The 21,870-nt window shown below is 42.3% G+C and overlaps 1 long non-coding RNA gene and 1 pseudogene across 1 annotated transcript; one reads left to right on the top strand and one right to left on the bottom strand.

Annotated features, from left to right (window-relative positions):
- Window positions 1–2,301: 2,301 nt before the first annotated feature.
- Window positions 2,302–3,084, top strand: LOC148024433 (transmembrane 9 superfamily member 12 pseudogene; annotated as a pseudogene).
- Window positions 3,085–19,288: 16,204 nt separating this feature from the next.
- LOC148024432 (uncharacterized) lies at window positions 19,289–20,265 on the bottom strand. Its single transcript, XR_015693244.1, has 3 exons — window positions 19,843–20,265; window positions 19,623–19,744; window positions 19,289–19,494 (listed from the first exon to the last, which is right to left on the bottom strand). It is a non-coding gene; the product is annotated as an uncharacterized LOC148024432 (long non-coding RNA).
- Between the last annotated feature and the right edge of the window lie 1,605 nt (window positions 20,266–21,870).

Raw genomic sequence — 21,870 nt, 5'->3', positions numbered from 1 at the left:
CGTGGGCTAAAGCCCTCTCCCGCAGCATATACTGCCCTCTTGCTTCACCGCGAAGGGCGTCTCAACCTGAGACAATGCACTCCTGCAATTTCCGGCTGTGCTACCTGCAGAGATCTGCTCCCAAAACAGGAAATGAAAGCAACACTGCTCCTCTTACCAGACCACCGCGAGCTTGGCTTGCTTTCTTGAGCTCCTTACCACGAACAAGGCTCTGATACCATGTCAAGATTGTGGGAGAGAAGGAAGGAGTCTCGCTTGAAGCTTTCTTGCTTGCACAATGGGGAAAGACACACAAGGGTGGAGGCTGAAAACAGTTTTCCTCTTCTTAGTTGTGTAAGCCAAAAGAACTCAAGTACAAAGAAATAGAAGAACCCTATATATGGGTCTCAAACCAAACTCAACTAACTAAGGTGGCATACTAACTGAGCCACGAACTAGAGTAGATAAGGATAGCTATCATGTAGCTATTATTCATGGGCGGTGTACCAACCGCGTCTGCAACTGACAAGTCGGTGACATAAATATACAACGGTCACCCTGGCGTATCACGAGTGGAGCTCGATATCTCAACAATTTTGTTGGAATTTCAGCAAACAGTTCGATGAGTTATCAGAAGACTTCTAAGTTGCCTAGAGCTGCCAGGCAGTACATATGCAGGAAGGAGAAAGATTTGAAAAATGCAGGTGTTTTAGAGGATGATGAGCATATAGAGATGGGATGTATGATAGTATGGTTTGTGCAGATACGATGACAGAGATGGAAAATATGCTAAAAACTGATATGCAGAGTTGTCACAGTAATGTATCAGTGCAGCCCCTGGACATGTTTCATGAAATTTCAGATTTTGTATCACAGATAGAGTCAGAGGCTGAGGTGACTCAGCAAAAAGTGTTGAGTGTTGAAGAAATTCAGCAAACAAAGTTTCCGGTTGATTATGATCAGCCTACAGAGACACAGAGGGCTGAAAACTTCAGCCAGCAGAGTTTACTGCTGAAATATTTCAGCATCCAGAGTTTAGGGCTATTCCTATGTAGTCCATAGAGCAGGGGGCTGAGGATATTCAGCCAACCAGAGTGCAGAATTGCTGATTTACAGCAAGATTTGAGTAATGTAGAGGATCATAATGAAGCTAGGGTTGACACGAAATACAAGACTATGGATAAGAAGGTGAAGCCAGTAGCTGTACTACTTCCACTTGACAGTGATCAGCAAATAGAGAGGGCTGCCAAACAGCCAATTTTGAGGAATCCAGAGCATATAGGCCATCAATTTTCAGTAGAGACTCTTGCTGAATTAAAAATTGGAAATGGTGATTTCTTGCTATCCTCAGAGAAGCAGTGCTTTTAGGATATGCTTGAGCGACATGAAGGGGGTTTGCTTTTTTCTCCCATGAGATTGGATGTGTGAATCTAGATATTGTTGCCTCTATGGTGATCTTTACTAGGAAACCTTCACCTGAGAAGGTGGATGCTATAGGCAAGATTACGGAGTATTGTTCTACCACTTCATAGGTACGGAGATTCATTGGAGCCTGTGTGTTTTACATGATTTGGATACCCCATTTTGCACACACAGCAGATTCTTCGGAAGATAGTTATTGCAGATTCTTCGGAAGATAGTGAAAAGATGGTTTAGGCCATACATAGTCAGACATGTCTTTGACAATGCAACATATGAGCTGACAGAATTGGATGGGACAATGCTTAGAGTCCCTATAGCAGGAAAAAGAATCAAGATTTTCAAGAAAAGAGATGATGAGGATTATACATTGGAGGAATTTGCAAAAGAAGAGCAACGAGAAGAAACTCCAGTAGAAGACACAAATGATATGATAGATAATCTTGCTGATATACAGGAAATATACAATGAAGAGATTGATCTGTTTGTGGATCTTGATGATAATGATCATGGGTAGTTGGCCCATCCGGAGGATGCGCAGGATCAGAGGGGGTGGATGTCGTACTGCTGCACATTCGAGGTGTGGAATCCACCAAAAAAAAGTTTTGTGTGTGACATTTGTTACTTTGTACATACTTAGTTGTTGTGTTTGCATTTTGTTTTGCATGGGCAGTATAGTGGAGAGGGGGTTGGAGCAAGAGGAACTTATCTGTAATGCTCTAGTTGGCATGTATGCCAAGTATGGAAACCTATCAGATGCTGATGCACAAAAGTGCAGTTTTCTTTCAAACATGTTTCTCTACAATGCAATTTTGAATATGTACAACAAGTGTGGAAGCATTGTGAAAGCGGAAGATATGTTTGACGGAATGTCTGCTCGAAACAGCATGTCATAGGAGTACAATGCTTTCAACCTATATAGAGCAAGCCCAGATGACAGAGGAACTTTCTGGATGGAAACTTGTGGTTGGGGATGTTTTCAGGGCTCCACCACATGCTGAGCTATTGAGTATCATGGTCGGGGATGGGGTTCAGATTACTGGCATGGCAGTTGTAACGATCCTCTTTGCAACATTTGAATTTGTCTCCTGCTTCAAGAGGAATGCTTCTTTCTGGGATGATTATGCTGTATTTGATTCTTGGAATAGCTTCAGGGTATGTTGCAATGCGGTTGTGGAGGACTATGAAAGGAGATACATCTGGCTGGAGATCAATAGCATGGCGCGTGGCTTGATTTTTTTCCTGGGATTGCTTTTGGGATTTTCATGGCTTTAAACTTTCTTCTCTGGGCTAATAAGAGCACGGGTGCTATTCCCATCTCTCTTTTCTTCAGGCTTCTGGCCCTTTGGTTTTGGATCTCAGTCCCTTTGACCTTACTTGGAGGCTTTATTGGCACAAGAGCAGAGCATATTCAGTACCCCCGTACGCACTAATCAGATTCCAAGGGAAATCCCAAAACAGAAATACCCTCCATGGCTCTTGTCTCTATGGTGCTCACATACATGCATCTATGCATGGAGGAGTGGCGGTGGTGATTGGCAGCCAGAGAACTTGGCAGCCAAGATTTTGGCAATGTGGAAAACAACTAGGCCACTTTTCTGGTCAAAAAGGAGGAACCCCTCTTGTGGTTGCAGCTTAGAGGAACGAACATTGAAGATCACAAAAGGAACGTATAATAAGGAGTAATCGACATCTTCTGTGGATATTGAAGACATTAACCTATCGTAGGGATGCCTGCGTGACCAGAGGTGGCAGGAAATTCATCCGACGAGTCGCTGTTTGTCTCCTTTCCTTCACAATCCTGGGACAACGTCGAGAAGATAAAACAAATTATGCACTATGACTATGTTCGTGAAGACATGATGAAGAGAGTAAAGCTCAGCTTATAGTCGATATAGGATAATCAAAGGGAGCTGAAGCTGATGCTTTTGGGGATTACTGTGGAAGGAAGCTCGAATGGGCAACAACAGCAAAACTGAGAGGGAGCTGAGTACTTTCCAGATTGAACGAATGTTCAAGGCTTGCATCGATGGAAAAAGGTTTTTGAATCCTAATCTTGTAAAAGGGACACATGGATCAAAAAGCATTGAGACTGTCAGTCGACAGGATGGATGTAATGGGGCAAAGTTTGTCTGAGGTGAAATAGAACATGATGATATTGGCAGCACAACTCCGACTAAGGGCAACTCTTCTATTCCTGAAAGACAAAGATCTACAGTTTCATTGCTCACTGAACACTCTAATGAGATTTTCGAGGATGGTGTTGCAAGCAATGCAAAGTGGAAGTGCCTTCATCTGCAAGGTCTTGAACAACGAAACTTCTGAGACGGTATTTAAGGTTGCAGCCGTCGTTGATCCACTGTTGAAGTGCCTGTGGTTGGAGACTTCCTGCATCACTATAAAGAGAAAGGATGCCAAATTTCTATGTGCACTCGACAGATTTTTCAGGTTGCAATTCCCATCTAACAATATGTATTCCAGAGAGGAAGTTGATCATGTTCATGGTAGAGACAGTGAGTATATGTGTCCCAAAAATCTAGAGAGATAAATAGGGATCATGTGTTGAAGATGACCTTGAGTTTATGAATCACAGGTGATTCTGTTTCTGATTCTACAATGTTCAGAAAAGAAAACAGTTAAACAAGAAGTCCAATAGAACCAGCTGTAGCTTTTGGTTCACCAGGATCAAATGGGGAGATTAATGTGAGTGTTATTGAGGCACTATTTCTTTCTCAATTCAGGGTGGAAATGATTGGAGATGCTAGACAAGTTGGGGAGAATTTATTTTGAGGCCTCGTGCTTCTGAACTGTGTAGGGCTATGAATAGAAAGGATCTAACATAGGATGATCCATTGATCCGTCTATTATCACCAATATTTCTTGCTATAGAGTATCCTTTTTTAGAGGCATCATGTGGTAGATTTTCTGTTTAATAGATTTAGATAAAAGGAGAATATCATAAAGATCTTAGTGGAGTAGGCATATAGAAACAAAACATATGTAAATGACCAGCAGGTTGACATATTATATAAGCCTTCAACTGAACCTGAAGTAATAGACATTTTTGTCAAGACGTTTATTGGAGATGCTCCCAATCAGATGTAGCTGACTGTATGTCTCATATTATCTGAAATTGAGCTTTCAAATTGAATCTGATCTCGCTAGATTGATCTTCTATCTTGAAATTTGTCAAGGTCTTCTGTAGACGCGACTTTGCTTTCGAAAACCCTTCGACATTGTAATGCACATTTAGCCTGTGTATGACTAAGCAATGGAAATTTATTGAAAGTATTCATACCATGCAATGTGATTTGTTTCCCATTAGATTGAATCTTCATTGAATGCATGGAATAATCTATATCAGGATTATACTGATTATGCCAAGGCATTCCTAAAATAATGTCACTAGATTGCAAAGGCACAACTAAGAAATTTCTACATTCAACATAATTACCAATTTTAATTTCTAAGTCGTACACTTCTTGTGTTCCATTGTATCTAATGCCTAAGAATGCAGCCTTGATGCGATAATGAGTGGAAACAGTATGTAAATTCAATTCTTTGACCAATTTTACAGAAATAAAATCGTGTGTGCTCCCATCATCATGTAAAACAGTCTTTTCTCTATCATGCACAAGACATTTCATCATTAATAAAGAATGGGGATTTGGCATACCTGGTAAAGTATCTGAAGTAGTACCGTTATCGTCATCGTCTTCCATGAAATCTGCAATTTCTTCATGTTCTTCATCTTTTGTCGCTCCCAAATAGTTGATGTGAAGAGTTGGATTTTTGGATTGACAATTTGCCGTTAGTGGATCTAAAGGTGCATTTCATTGGATCTTTATCTACTTCTAAGTGGAAAAGGAAGAAGAAATGTTTAAAGAATGAATTGAGAAAATGAGCTTCATATTGTAAGTCATAGAAATATCCCTTATGTGTATGAGCATAGTCATCCACATGTGCCTCTTTGGGTGCCAATAGTGCCACAACATCTTTTAAAGGCTCCCCACAACCAATGAGAGTGATGTTGGGGAGAAGTCTCACAAGTAGTTACAAAACAAAATGGGTGATATGGGTATTGACACTCGAGCATGTAGATACTCATAATAACACTCTACACTCCCACACATCTTGGTGTAGTACACCAATGTAATACAAATATAAGGAGGCACCCCTCTAGATGAATGTCTGGCTCCACTACACCTCTCCTACACCTCAAGGATTGGCCCCAAGATGCGCTACTCTAACATAAAGCACATACGAACACACTCTGCTCTTATATATTTCAAATGTTCCCAGATATAAAATTTTCTCACTTTTAACGATTTTCCAAAGATTCGATCGTCTAGCCTACAACTTGGGTTTTCTCACAATTTGGCTATAGAGTGTGGTTACCTTAGTCCAAGAAAATTATTCGCAGCCATAATGTTGTGTTTAATGAGGAAAATTTGCTGAAAGGTACTTTAGCCTCTAATGAAGATATGAAAAAGGTCAAATTTCAAAATTTGCAGCTACCTATTACTTTAGCAAATGAGCTTCATGGTGTTGTACCATAGGCTGAAATTGATGATCAGCCGGTTTTTTTTTAGCCAAATGATGATGGATAGCAAATAGAAGCACAAGGAGGTCATGGACAACAAGATAGACTTGCTGGTTATGAATATCATTCTATGTGTGGAAAAGTTATCATTCTATGCATATAAACTTATGCTAACTCCATGCTCTACCATTTCATGCATGCAACCTATCACTTGGATTAAATAAAAATCCTAAGGCTTGTTCTTGTTCCATGCATGTAACTACCCCTTTATTTCTTCTTCTTGAAATAATACAGAATATGCTTAACCAAAATTAATTATAAAGCTTAGGATATCAAAAGGACCTGGGTTTGATTCGTGATCGTAGGGGCATTTGTTGCATTGGTCGCTCCGCTCGCCTTTCCCGCATTACCGGTACCATTGGTAGCTTTGGCACTTACACTTCTCGCTACTGTCCTTTTGGGAGCCATTCACCACACAGAATTTGGATAAGTAAGAGGCTAACGTGACTCGGGATTGGATCTCGAGGCCCGTATACTAGTCTATGGGCGGAAACTTGGATTAATGATCCTTGTGGATTGCTGGATAGCCTTTGGGTGGATTGTAGATAAGCCTACAGGCTGGACTTTTTGTATTTCAAAGATAAATATGATAACCTATTAATAAGGAACTTGTCTGATATTGTTTTTCTATGTCAAGTGATACGATTACGTGAAAGAACCAGTGCCTAACGGGTTAATTAAAGAAGCCGATTGTTACATGTCCAACTAATGTGTTAGGTAATTAAATAACTAAAACAACCCGAGGAAAGTGCGGAGGATGGGCCATAGGTTCGTCGTACCGATGGGTGGTCCCGGTTGGCCGGGAACTTTTTCTCAAATCACGATGGACAGCAGCAAGATCGTCAAAGAACAGGAACAACAAAAGCGTTGACCTAGAGTTATGTCTTACCCGATTTACACTGTTTTAAGGGAACGGAATGGGACTATGCCTTATGGCAGAGAGGTTGAGCCTTGCATCATTCTCGTTTCCCATTCTCCTTAAACCAAGTGCAGCGTGAATCCACTTCGGACCTGGCGTTTCTGCGTAAAGTAGTTCACTTGGGTCCGATGCTAGTTGCCGTTAGGAAATGACCAATAAGGAAAATCCTAATTCAGGTCGATCCTAAGTGGGAACGGTCGGAATACTTCCACTATGTGGCAGACTCGGAAAGCCCTAGATCGCAAACCCATAGCATTCCATGGGAGTGCCGGGCGGAGCTTTCTAGACATCCTTTCCGATGGACTACTAAGACGTGTCCTGAAGATGCAAGTGGACACGTTACAGTTGGTATCAGAGCCGACCAACAATGGAATTGTTTTTATGAAATCTTAATAAGATGAAGTAAAGTAAATATTATTGTCCAAACATTTCCTTACTTTCATTGCTATCTTGCAGAATTACGAAGCGTGGAACAAGTTCTTAGTATTTCGAGTCATGTTTATGACTGCAATGCATTCTCCACATTATCAACAAAGGGTTGGGATGATGAACATCTTGGAGAAAATCTATAATACATCACCTTTGTACATGGAACGAAGATGGACGGGTGCCTCAGGAATCTACTATATAGCCGCCCACCGGTTTGCTTATCTACAAACCAACCTGAACAGGATCAAGTGGTTTGAAGACCTGAAAGTCGTGAAGCTGTTCATTTTTGTGGAAGCTCAAGTAAACTCAACTTTACAGATTCGAGGTCGGAGGGTTGAGATGAACTCATATGTATATGAGGAAGTAACCCGTGTAATCCCCGCCGACAGGATTAAAGTGTTGGGGCGCCATGATAAGAATGGGTTCCAAAGGAAAGGATACCCTGAACTTCCAATGACTTACCAATTCCTGAAGATCCATGACTCGAAACCATACTATTATACAATTCCTGTAGATAAATGTAATACAACGTTGGTCTCCCCAAACTAAATGTAACAGTTGGATTATCATCGCAAGAAATGTTGTATTCCGAAAGGGCTATGCCCATATAAATACAAATAAAACTTCTTTTTTTTCAATGTCTGATTGTGCATGAGAATTGATAAAAAGTTAAGTAGCTACATTGCTTGCGTGATAGCAGAATTGAAGATGTAATATAAATCAATAACGATTATCATATAATAACGTTAAGAAACCTTTATCCATGCACAATGCCAGTACAGGTTCCTAGTTCGCCTTCTATATGAAGTACTGCGGTAATCCAGGAGAAAAAGTTTCTTCTCAAGAAAATTAAGCCACCCAAGTTTGACGGGAGAGGCAGGTCCGTCCAAGCAGATGCTGAAATTTGGATTGAATCCATGGAGGATTACTTCAAAGCAGCCGGTACTGCATCCGCCAATCAGGCTATGCTCGCCAAGCTAAAGCTCACCGACGAAGCCAGGCTTTGGTGGAAGCAATGGTGCAGGGATTAAGTGATCGCAGAGGGATCCGTTACCTGGGAAAAGCTGAAGAAAGCCGTGCAGGGAAGATACTTACCACCTGCATATCGCACGCAGAAAATGAATGAGTTCTACGAGCTAAAACAGCTGGGGCTCACTCTTGACGCATACTACTCTAAATTCGTCTCACTTCTTAAGTATGCACTACAGATGGACATGAAATAGCAGGTGTCCAAATTTTGTGCTGGTTTAAATCCACCAGTAAACACCCGTCTCGAATCTATGCATCCATCAGATCTTCAGGACGCACTCATTCAAGCGGTGCCTATAATTCAGGAGGTGCAGTCTAGACCAAGGAGTAACAAAACTTGGTCTTATAATGACCCGAACAGAGGAGCATTCAGACCTCAGATGAAGAGAGTTCAAGGTCATAATCAAGGACAAAGAAAAAAAGCAAGGACTAATAACGTCAACAACTTTGTTCCTACTCAAAGTAAGGGCCGAAACCTCCATTGTTTCCACTGCAATGAGCCCGGTCATTTCAAGAGGTAATGTCCCAAGCTTGGTGGAGGACATCGCCAAGCACCTTTCCAAGGAACGAGCCGTGGTCAAGGAGCCGCTACCCGAGGCAGAGGAAGAACCGCCTGCGTTGCCAATAGGCAATTGTGCAAAGAAGAAGAAGAAGAAGATCCGACCATGGAAGCAGAGTTTGAAAGGGCGACAGTCCATGCCGCTCTACACAAGAAAGGCCTGAATCGCTAGTTCTCGGTGATTCAGACACCGTCGGACTATCAAGGTAAAAGTTTCAAGACCTTGATTGATTGTGGCAGTACACATTCCTTTATCTCACCAGCTTGTGCAAAAAGATTAGGAATAGCCACAGTAGAAGCACCTACCTTGCTTGTGGAATTGGCAAATGGTTGTGAGGTTACTTGTACCAGGCAAACTGCTAAGGTGGAATTCTTTCTGGGAGGAAAGAAGACTTCAGTCAAATTCAGAGTCATGAATTTAGGTATCCATGAGTGTCTACTCGGAATGGATTGGCTTAAGCCTAATGACGCCTACATTCACTGTGGAAAGGGTCAAGTTTCCTTTCGAAACTCTGAAAGGGAATTAGTCACAACTCAAGGTGAGGTTGGAGTGCCAAAAATCCAATTGGCCAAAGCATCTCGGATCATGAAAGGAGTCAGGAAAGGATTACCTGTCTATTTAATTAAGCTCAACAAGTTAGATCAGAAGCAAAAGTCTAATGAAGGACCTTCTTGGCTAAAGGAATATGTGGACGTATTTCCTGAAGAGTTGACAGAACTCCCGCCTCAAAGAGAAGTGGATCATGAGATTAGGTTAGTACCAGGAGCTGCGCCAATTGCAAAGAGACCTTACAGAATGTCCATACCAGAAGCAATTGAGCTGAAGGAACAACTCAAGCAACTGCTAGATCAGGGCTACATCCGGCCTAGCAGTTCACCATGGGGAGCTCCAGTACTGTTCCAGAAAAAGAAAGATGAAACACTTCGACTATGTATTGATTACCGAGGATTGAATCAATCAACGGTCAAGAACAAGTACCCTATTCCTAGAATAGATGAGCTTCTTGACCGTCTTCAAGGTGCAAAGATCTTCTCCAAGATTGATCTCAGGTCAGGTTACTATCAGATAAGAATCAAGGAAGAAGCTATCCCCAAGACGGCCTTCAATACAAGATATGGGCACTTTGAGTTCCTAGTTATGTCATTCGGACTTAGGAATGCACCTGCCACCTTCGACAAGTTAATACGGGATATCTTTAGGCCATATCTTGATGATTTCGTGCTTGTCTTCTTCGACGACACTTTAGTCTATTCTAAACAAGAAGAAGATCATGAACCCCAACTTCGGATTGTCCTTGAGACAATGAGGTCACATAAGTTGTATGCTAAGATGAAGAAGTGTACATTCTTCAAATGTCAGATTGAATATTTGGGATTCATAGTATCAGCAGATGGAATCTCAGTGGACCCAGCCAAGGTCAAAGATGTGCTAGAATGGCCCATACCAACATCTGTCAAAGAAATACGCAGCTTTCTTGGATTGACAGGATGGTATAGGGTCTTCATAAAAAACTATGCTTTGATTGCAGCACCTCTGACGGACTTACTGAAGAAGCAAACTTCCATTGCATGGTCAACTCCCGAACAAAATAGCTTCGACAGATTGAAGCAAAGTTTGGTATCATCACCTATTCTAAAACTTCCAGACCTCAATAAGGAGTTCGAGGTAGTAACTGATGCTAGCATACTTGCCTTGGGATGTGTGCTCATGCAGGAAGGTCATCCTGTAGCATACTCTTCAAGGAAATTGAAGAGTCATGAGAGGAATTATGCTACCCATGATCTGGAATTGCTAGCTGTCATCCATGCTCTAAAGCTTTGGAGACACTACCTATTGGGTAACAAGTTTACACTAGTAACTGACCATAAGAGTCTCAAGTGGATCTTTACCCAGAACGAGCTCAACATGAGGCAACATCGGTGGATAGAAGTACTGGAGGAGTATAACTTTGAAATCAAGTACCGACCAAGAAAAGAGAATGTAGTTGCCGATGCACTCAGTCGCAAGGCATTCCTTAATTCTCTAATCTTGCAGAATCCATCAACAGCTAGATCTCTAGCTACAAAAGTATCTATGCCAAACAATCCAATACTTGAGATAGCTAGAGAGGAAGCATGCCATGATCCAGCCTATCAAAAGATGCTAAGGGAAATCTCTATCAAAGATCAGGATCAAAAGCTGCATGCTAAGTATCATGAATTTTCTATCAATAGTGGACTTGTCTACTATAGAACAAGGCTATGTATACCAGCAAGCCAGTCACTTAAGCAGAAGATATTGTGGGAAGCTCATGATTCCCCTTTCTCAGGACATCCTGGCTATGCCAAGACTCTTAATGCAGTTAGGAAGAGCTACCATTGGGAGAGGCTTAAAGGTGACATTATCAAATATGTCACCGAGTGTTTGTCTTGCCAACGTATCAAAGCCGAACATGTTAAGATGCCAAGAAAGCTGCAACCGCTTGACATTCCCCAAATGAAATGGGAATTCATCAGTATGGATTTTGTTGTAGGCCTACCCCAAGTCCAGGGAGGATACAACTTCATCATGGTTGTGGTTGACATGCTTACTAAGGTTGCACACCTTATTCCAGTAAAGACAAACTATAAAGCCTCAGACATTGCAAGATTGTTTATCAAGGAGATATTCAAGATACATGGGTTACCCAGAAGAATCATTAGTGATCGTGATTCTCTCTTCACATCACACTTCTGGAGAGCTATCTTTGAAGCCATTAGGACTCAACTCTGCTTTAGCACCGCGTACCATCCCCAAACGGATGGCCAAATAGAGCGAGTGAATCAAGTCATCGAGGATATGCTTAGGGCATACTGCTGTCGTAAGCCGAAGAGGTGGATTCAATAGTTGCCTTTAGTTGAATTTGCCTACAATGCTTCTTACCAACAAAGCATTCAGATGACCCCTTTCCAAGCATTATATGGTCATGACTGCCGAAGTCCCCTAAACTTCTCGAATCCAACCTTGAGAGTTGAAGCTTCAAGGCAGATGTTGGAAGAGTTGGATGACCAAATAAAGACAATAAGACAAGGCATCCAAGCTGCCAAGGATAGACAGAAGGCCTACGCGGATTTGAAGCGTCAAGATAGAGTCTTCGAAAAAGGAGACATGGTCTTCATTTGCCTACGCTCTAAGAAGAGTTCCCTATCCTTAGGTGATTGCAAGAAGCTAAGTCCAAGGTATTGTGGACTGTACAAGGTCCTCAAATGCCTAGGACCTAATGCTTATAGATTGCAACTCCCTAAGAACCTAAAGGTTCACAATGTATTCCATATCAACCTATTGAAGAAGTATGTACCTAATCCTAACCATGTACTTGATGACCAACAAGTTGCAATGCCTAGTCAAGAAGTCCTTGAACTAAGGCCTGACAGGATCTTAGATGTTAGGGAGAGACAATTAAGATCCAGAACCTTGAGAGAATGCCTCGTCCAGTGGAAAGATTATCCCGAAGAGGATGCCACTTGGGTAGATGAAGGCACTCTCAACCATCAATATCCCCAGTTTATCTCGAGATGAGGACATCTCGATTCCTCTAACGGGGAGAGAATGTAACGATCTAATTCTATTTTTCCTCCTTTCACGCGTGAATAGGGCATGGGGTTTTTTTTTTTATAAAATCAATTTTTTTTTAATTTTCCCTCTCCTCCAGCCGACTGATGAGCTGGACGAAGAGGGTATTAGTAAGTAGGTAAGCTCCTTGCTGGAGCTTGCCAGGGCGTTGTGGCATGTCCGCTGACATGCAGGCAGGGGAGGATCCTATCCCCTCCCCTTATATAAACCATGGGAGGCTAGCCTGCTAGGGTAGCTTGGGGAGATGGAGAAGATGGAGCCGGAGATGTCGTGAGGACGGGAGAGGTTAAGGCGCTGCTACCACTGTCTGAGGGAGAGGAGGAGTTGAGGGGAGACCCTGCAAATCGCCGCCTGTGCCAAGGAAGGAGCTGCCTGATCTACGCCAGTCGCCCTCTGCATTCACAGTCCGCGCCCCAGCCGTCAAACGCCGCCGAATCGGCGTTGTGTTTTCCCCCCCTGCCCCACGTGTCTTCAAAAGCTTCTAAAGCTTCTAAGGGAGGGAGCTCTATAAGCCCCCTTTCCCCCCAAAAGGAAACTGACCATAAAGGTCTTATTTTACCCCCTTGCGTGATTTAAATCTTCCTTAAGCCTCCTTCCTATAACCTTTTAGACTACCCTTTTTCTCCCCCCCCCCCCCCTCTGGAAACCTCTCTTTAGGCCTCTATAAGCTTTTTTTTTCCCCCCAAATTCTCCTTGGAGGGGCCTTTAAGAGGTCTTAAGCCCTTTTTCCCTCCAAAAGTTTTTCCCTTAAAGGGCCTTATTTCCGCCCCCCCCCCCCCCCCCCCCGTATCTCAAGTCCCCCCTAAGGGCCCCCTTAGCCCTTTTCTTTCCCCATGTAAAATACCCCTTGGAGCTTTCTTTTTCCCCCACACGTAAAAGAAAAGAGAGTGTTGAGAGTCTTTTGACACCTCCCTTTCCCATTCAAAAGCTCTCATAAGGGATTCCACACCTTTTTATTCCCCATTTGTGCGAGTCTTTACAAGGCCATTAAGCCCCTCCCATGGCTTCAATGGGTCTTAGTCGTGAAAGATTTTGAATCATCCCCTTCCGAATTCCCTACTTCAAGGAGGAAGCCTTCTAAAACTACTTTCAACGGACGGTGCAAGGTATTGCAAAAGGGAGCTACGGTGGAATTTCAAAACGGAGTTGTAAAGCTGCTTCCACGATGGAAAGACTACAGTTGCGATGCCTCCCAAGAAAGTCCAAGGTGTAGTCGCGGGAGGGTCGTCTCCTGGTGTCCATGTGGACATCTCAACCCAGGTCCAGGTTTTCATTCCTAATTTTTATTTGGTATTGTTATAATTCAATCATGCAAAGGATAATTGTTGGAAATAGGATGCATTCTTCGTCTTAAAGGCTTTAGAAAAATTAGCTCACGACGGAGGAATTTAGTCATTAATAGTTTCAATAGAACAAGAAAAATAAAGGGAGCATAAATGCATTTCTAGTAATTAGCTTTATGCTTTGAAATGAATTAAAAATTAGATTAATATCCATTAAAATAGTATACTTCGTTTAAGCCTAGAAGTATAAACTGCATATCGCACTATTAACCCATATCCTCTTCGCAATGAATCATCATGGAAAGTGCAAGGCATGAAATGATTCTTACGATGCATAACTCTAGGAAATTATCGTTTGTCAACTACATAAATTATCAAGTAAAAGGTTGCTTGTTTAGCATGAATTTTGTTCGCAAAATTTTAGGAAGATTAGTTGGAATAACCTGACCTCAAATCGATAAGTTAGGGTTGAAAAATCAATTTACGCATAGACAACGAGTCATGTGGAAATGATTACGTAATTATCCTCTAGAGTTAAATAAATTGGCATAAACCTAAAACACCTAAACTGCGGAGTACTCTTTTAGAATGAGTTAAATTCCAAGAAATTCACTAGAAAATTAATACGTAACCTAATCGTACGTATTGCTAAAACTGAAACTCCTATACCTTAAATACTTGCCCACATTCACTGAATGTAGGGATAGTGAAATGTAATTAGAAAGTGAACTAGGGTTTGTCCCTAAGAATCTTACGAGATGGAACTTGAAACTCTAGGACTGACGACGTCAGCCTAACGTAATCAGGAACAGATTGTTTCGTGACTCCATTCAATGAGTAGAATAAGTCTCGTAGTTTGATGCGACACTTGCGTAGCAAGTGTAGAGTCATATGATCTTGTGATTGGATCACAAGGGAATGGCCAAATTCTCGCAACGAGGTTGGCAAGTCCTTACGCAAGTTATCTTGCAAGAGGATGAATAATCATCCTAATTTAGTATATTTCTTGAGTAAAGAAGATTGATTGGAAGCTAAAGACCAGCCAATAAATTGAAATAACCTATGAACTTAAGGGGTTGACTAAGTCGGATTAATAGGGTACGCCCTAACCCAGGATATAGGGGATCTTGCCAAGTTGCAAGTCATCCCAGATCGAGTGCTGGACGCATTCGAAAAGAAGGATTTATTCCTTAGCAGTTTGCCAACAAAAACGATCAATGGAAATGTTTGTGCTTGCTACAGATTTTAGAGCACTGTTTGGCTTTGTTTGATCAATAAATTAAAAGATAAATGAATATCTATACTTCAGGTTGAAGGCCTGAAGGAAGAGACAGCTTCAGTTACCCCCGACTGCCTACCTAACCTTAACTAAGGGGGTTGTTAACCGCGCCAGGTAAGTGGACCGAACCCGCCGCGAGAGGTCTCTCCGTTGAGCGCTACTTGGAGCAGAAGGACGCTTGGGTGCCAGAGGGGGCTCTGGCCGTAAATCCCTCGCCTTCCGGGCCCTGCACAAGAGGTTAACATGACTCAGGATTGGATCTCCAGGCATGCATACTAGTCTACAGGTGGAAACTTGGATTAGTGATCCCTGTGGATTGCTGGATACCCTTTGGGCGAATTGTGGATAAGCCTACGAGCTGGACTTTTTGTATTTCAAAGATAAATATGAAAAATTTTAATAAGGAACTTGTCTGATATTATTTTTCTATGTCAAGTGATATGATTACGTGAAAGAACCAGTGCCTAACGGGTTAATTAAAGAAGCTGATTGTTACATGTCCAACAAATGTGTTAGGTAATTAAATAACTAAAACAACCCGAGAAAAGTGCAGAGGATGGGCCATAGGTCTGTTCTACAGATGGGTGGTCCCGGTTGGCCGAGAACTTTTTCTCAAATCACGATGGATAACAGGAAGATCGTCAAAGAACACGAACAACAAAAGCGTTGACCTAGAGTTATGATTGATTCCGATTTACGCTATTTTAGGGGAACGGAATGGGACTATGCCTTATGGCAGAGAGGTTGAGCCTTGCATCATTCTCGTTTCCCATTCTCCTTAAACCAAGTGCAACGTGAATCCGCTTTGGACCTGGCGTTTCTGCGTAAAGTAGTTCGCTTGGGTCCGACGTTAGTTGCCGTTAGGAAATGACCAATAAGGAAAACCCTAATTCAGGTCGATCCTAAGTGGGAACGGCCGGAATACTTTCGCTACGTGGCAGACGCAGAAAGCCCTAGATCACAAACCCCATAGCATTCCATGGGAGCGCCGGGCGGAGCTTTCTAGACATCCTTTCCAATGGACTGCTAAGACGTGTCCTGAAGATGCAAGTGGACACGTTACAAGAACTCTCAATCAGGCAATTATCTTTTGGGGAAACGAGGTTCCAACAGATACATAGCTCCTCTACTAATGCAGATTCTCAAGCATCCTAGAGATAAAGGAGGTCTCCAACTGTTAATACCGAACTTGACTGGGCATGCATTAAGAGCAAAGTTGCTGAATAAGTCTGAATAACTGCTTGTTGCTAGAGGTACCTTGGTCTCACTTGTTGTCAGAAATACTTAGAGAGGAACAATCAGCACTTGTGCCGAGGTGGAACCTATCAAGCAAGGAAATATTACTCTCTCAAGCCATCAAATTTGCTAAGGCTTCTGGAGTATTTGCTGAAATCAGTCTTGGAAGATAATCCTAAGCAAATTGGGAAGGATTAGGATGGATAAGTGTTTGCATCTGAGCACCAATGTGTTTTGGCTTTGGGCTTCTGATCCTCCACTAGCAAAGCAGCTTGGTAGGAGGGGCGTTTCTTTATCAAGACTGGGTCTTAGCTGTACTGGAGTGGATTGAGTATGGCCGTTGGAAGCCCTTGGATGACATCAAACAGGAATTCAATCTCTCTTTGTCTTAGAATTGGGTGGCTACTGTTGCTGATAAGTTATCAAGCCTCCATCCCTGGATGTCTTATCTCTTCGTTGGAAGGCCCCAGCCTGGTAATTGGCAGGGAGAATTTGATTACAAGGCTACACACCAAATTCATTAAACATCTGCTCAAAGATTTTCAAGTCTCCCCTTACAGGAAGAAGGCTTGAGGCATTGATTGCTCAGATGATCTACATTCTAACTGCCTAGAAAGAAACTGGGAGTTGAAGTTTCCACTTCAGGACAAAGTCTTTCGCTGGAGAGTACTAGTTGGAGCCATTTTGACAGGCTAGAAATTGAAGAAAAGGGGTGTTGCTGATGGTCAATGCTCATTGTCGGAATGAAGAGACCCTTATGCATCTTTTTTGGAATGGCTGAATAGCCAGGGATGTTTGGATTCAAGTGTTAAGCCACTTTAGGATCGAAGGGGATGAGCACAGGAAAATCCTTGCATATATCTTTGGATGTATTGATGGCTCAAGCAAGGAGGAAATGCTGGCATTCCATGCAGTCAGAATCTGTGCCCTCTAAGGCATTTTGGGAAGCAAGAACCAACCTAGTCTTCATGGGGTCCAGATTGCAGATTTCTTGGTCACAAATTCTGTACAAAGTCTCATAGTATTGGGAAGAATCTTGTAAAATGGGTAAAATCAAAGATAGTGAGCTAGCTAAAATTTCCAGTGCTGGCATTTTGTGGCTGTGATACATACATACATACATACATACATACATACATATATACATATATATATATATATATATATATATAGCTAAATTTAAGATCTTTTTATGTCCGAAAAGGAGAATGAATCATCGTGTGAGGCATCTAAGAAGCTTAGGGGTCTGCAATGAACAAAATTGGTTGGACCCTCGCAGAATGAAGTGAGCAGTATTCTTGATTACTTGAGATCCAGTGTACAGAGAAGCAAGTCACGTCGACCTCAACATCAATAGAAGCTCAAAATTGTCGATGCTGCAAGCATGACGAAGGGACTTGGAAGATGAAATATCTGTTAAAGCTGCTGAATCACCATCAAAGAACTTGATGCTGGGCTCCATCACTGGGAAGCTTAGCATGCTTAGAAAGTTTCAAACGATCCGGCAAGAGCTGACAGCAAAAGCACCGGCACTCATTTACATTGTGGATTCCTTAAGTCAGGCAGTTTTGTTTATGAGAATGCAGAACCATCAGAACTAAAGGATGGCCATGCACAAAGTATGCTTTTGGGAAACTGGTCTGAGCACCCTAAAGCTGTTTCATGCAATGACATCTCCTATACCCAGCTGGCTTCAGCATCAAAGTTGCCAAATGAAGAAAGCCTTCCAAGAAGAAAGGTCATGGTTGAGGTTCGATCGTTCATCTATTAGGCCTAATCTAGAAGCACAAGTGTTCATATATATGCAATAGATGGTGATAACAAGGATAGCATGAGTGTTCATATATACACAACAAATAGCAATTCTACCTCAGTTAATAAGGTGTGCAATGGATCATCAATATACACAAGCTCGTGCCAATGAAATTTAGGATAAAAGCAACTTGTGCCAATGGGTTTGCAGGAAAGCCAAAGACATTCTCTCTACTTAGTAGCTGTTTCAATTAGCTAGCTATCTATGCTTAGTTGCGCTGTAAACAGAAAAGGCTAACATGGCAGTACACATATAAAACATGTCCATGGCCTCTCATCCAGTGCAGGTGAGCTGTTGAAGGATCAACAAATTGCACCGTTTACCCAGATTGCAGCAGCCTGGGAACAGCAACTAACACTCGTAGATGCTTTCACATGTCACATCACCACTATGCTCCTGACTGGTATCAGGTGAACTGACATGTTTCCCACTTGAGATTGGTTCCTCATCAGACTACGAATGCAGGGGGGAAATGTGTGCACATGCAACCGGCTCCTTTTCACCTGGAAGCAGCACCAAGACCATGTTGTCAGCGCTGCCAGGCACTTCAATTACTGGGACCACTGCTGCCCTGTTGCTTTGTTCTTCTCTCAGCATCTGCTGCTGTCGGTGCTCCACCGTCTGTCTGTATGTATAATGTGACCGACATAGGAGGATAATTGCAATCAAGACCGCAATAATCATAGCGCTCATCACCAACACTATGATGAGCACTGTCGAGGATGCAGAAGGACACTGCACTCTGTTCTGCCCATTGCCACAGGGGCTCTTACCAGCAGATGGGCCCATTGCTGTAAGCCCCTCTTCAGCTTCCATGAAACTGAACTTGGAGCAAATGCCGTTGATTGCCTGCACCACACCTCCACCTGATTAATAACAGTGATGCCATCCATGGAACCAAAATAACTTCGACATCAGAAGTCTTTACAGCTCACATATACAATGTGTAATGTGCTGCTGACAAAACAGACAACACTCCTTGGTACAAGTACACTTGTGCCCTTCTATGAAATAAAGGTATGCAATGCACTGAAGTCCAAGAGTGTGTCACGGCAATGTAAAGCAGCACCTTGTCATTGATGGTGAGGCATATTAATGTAAACATAAGAGTTCACATCCAAATATTTATCATGACGGCACCAACCTTGAATAGGGCTGACTAACCCTTCTTGGAGCAGATGCAAATCTGTCTGCTTTCAGCCATTTTTGCAATCTGAAATCATAAGCATGCCTCCAGACATCTATACACAGGCGATGGCTCTCATGAAGCTAACTGAAGAAGTTTTGCTCATCTAATGGAGATTTCATAATGGAAGACTCTGGCCGAGATTAAATGCAGTTATACGTTGCATATCTGAGAAAACATTGAACCCATGAGAAAATGTTGATTGGACCCACCGATATCTTGATCCAATTACAAGGGAAACCATGGAAAACCATCAGTGTTTGAAGATGCAGGAAATTTCAATCCCAAAACTTCACCTGGCAAGTGAGGGATCTGCATTTTGCTGTGTGCTGATGACGCTGTGCTGCAGAATGATGCTCTCTGAAGGAAAGATAGAATGCCCTGTGCCGATCTGATGGATGGGATGCCATGGCCGTAGCTGCCAATTAAGTAAAGGGGAATACAAGAGCACGGAATTACTCAAAATGATGGAGGAGTTCGAATGTGAGGTGAAGTCAGCAAGGGAATGCGTCTTACCGGTGCGTATAAGAAGAACCCACGATCGAAAAGGAATGTGGGGACGAAGTCACACACTCTCTCTCTCTCTCTCTCTCTGTGGCTTGGCCTCCAAGCTTGTTTCCAATTGTTCCCCTGCTTGCTGCTGCTTCTTCTTCTTCTACTACAGTCGTTCTTTCCTTGTGGTGTCTCATGAACGTGCGCATCCAATTGGGTTATTGTCTCCGAAGAGTTCAGAATAATTATATCTTTGCGTCATCTCGAGCGATGCAAGACACTCCATCACTCTCTCATCTCCATCACTCTCTCATCTTGTACTTTACGGCTGACTCACACAAGCGCAAGTTGGAACTTGGGACACGGCGAAATGTGGGCTTCGTCATGTTGTTACGCATCGAGGGTCATAGCGTAAGGGCTGGGTCGTGCCAGGGGCTCCAGGGATAAGTGCGAGCTTTCCGTCGCCTACTAATATCGTTGTTGCGCTGTGGAGTGAGGAAATGAAAGACAAGGAAGTGACCAAATGGGGCATCATGAGAGAATAATAATAGGAAAACCTTCTACACAAGCAAAAATGTCAAAATATCATTTTTAAATGTTGCAAGCACTTTGTTAGCCCATGATTTTTCATGAGGGTTTGTGGGTTGATGGGGGAGGCACAAATCCCACAAACCTTGCAAGCCCAAGGTGCCACTTGTGGCCAATAGGGGGAGTAGGGTTCCCCTCCCCTTGTTAGCCCTAGCGTGATCCAACTCTAATGTGAGAGATGCAGCCCATCCCTAATTTCGTGTCTAGTTTGTAAGAGGACACAATTGGCAACATCTCAGAAACATCCCGTTGATTGGTTTGTTGGTTCATGATCAACGGTTCGTTAAGAAACCCCAAATCTTAGTACTGCTACAACGTCAATAGCCCCCTCCATTTCCAGAGGGTTGATCATGGTTATCGAGGGCTTTTCAAAAACAAAGAAACTACAAATTGTATTATTAAAGTGATAAACAATATAACAAAAGTATGGGATTAAAAATTGCTTCACTAGGGAAGCATGAAGCAAATATGCTACTAGGCCTACGTCTATGAACTAAAGGCCTCTTTAGCTTGGTTTTCATAATTCTATTCTAATTGTGTGATAGTATGAAGGTCCGCGCAAGGGATATTATTGCCCCTTTTGAATGAACCCATCTTGGTAAAATAATATAGGGGGTCTACTTCCAATGCTTTTTGATCCATCCATTTTGAGATTCTTTCGTTCTCTTCTCTTTCTTTGTTAATTTACCTTTGAATTTCTTTCAAGCATGCCTTGCATTTGTTTGAGCATTCCCTCCATCAATGCTTTCACTTTGTGTTGTCATTCTTTCACCCACTTTACATGTTGCTTTATCAGATTACTCTTTTCAACCTTAACATGCATAGAGACATCAAGCTTAAACCAATCATTGGTTCATCTAATTTATCTTGAAATTGAATTTTGTTTCTCTAGATCTAAATATTCCATACATATAAGTCTTTTATCCAATTCCATATTGCAAGGGGATGTCATACCTTTCCCCCCTATTGAAGTTCTTTACATCTTCAGCATAGTCCGGTGATGTTCATGGATCGAGATCTTTAAAAAAGTTTAGAATATTCTAGTTAGCTTTACAATTGATGAATAGATGGGGAATAGTTTCTAATTTGTGTCTACATCTAGGACACAAACCAAAACCTACTCCTACCTTGGTTGATATCTCATTGGTCCCTATTGTAAAATATTACACGGCGCAGCGAACAGAATCTGAGAAAGAGATAGAGAGTACACAACAGATAAGAGGAGAATCAGTAAATTCTTTAACTCCAAACAACTGATACAAAGATGGCTCTGTCCACCCGTGCGCTTCCACTGTGTGAAGCTTAGATGGCGATCTAGACAGAAGATAGGTGAAGAGCTTAAGGCTAGCTGGAACAACAACTCTGACTGGGTGAAAGATGAGTGTATGATGGCTGCGAAGGGGTTTAGCTTTTATAACCCGCGAAGGTCGTTAGGTCGGCCTATTGACCGACCTACCATATGAG

Source organism: Lygodium microphyllum, chromosome 15 (assembly GCF_053477565.2).
Source record: "Lygodium microphyllum isolate KBCC chromosome 15, Lygodium_microphyllum_v1.1.10, whole genome shotgun sequence".
NCBI lineage: Eukaryota > Viridiplantae > Streptophyta > Polypodiopsida > Schizaeales > Lygodiaceae > Lygodium > Lygodium microphyllum.
This window is presented reverse-complemented; position numbering and strand designations above follow the sequence as displayed.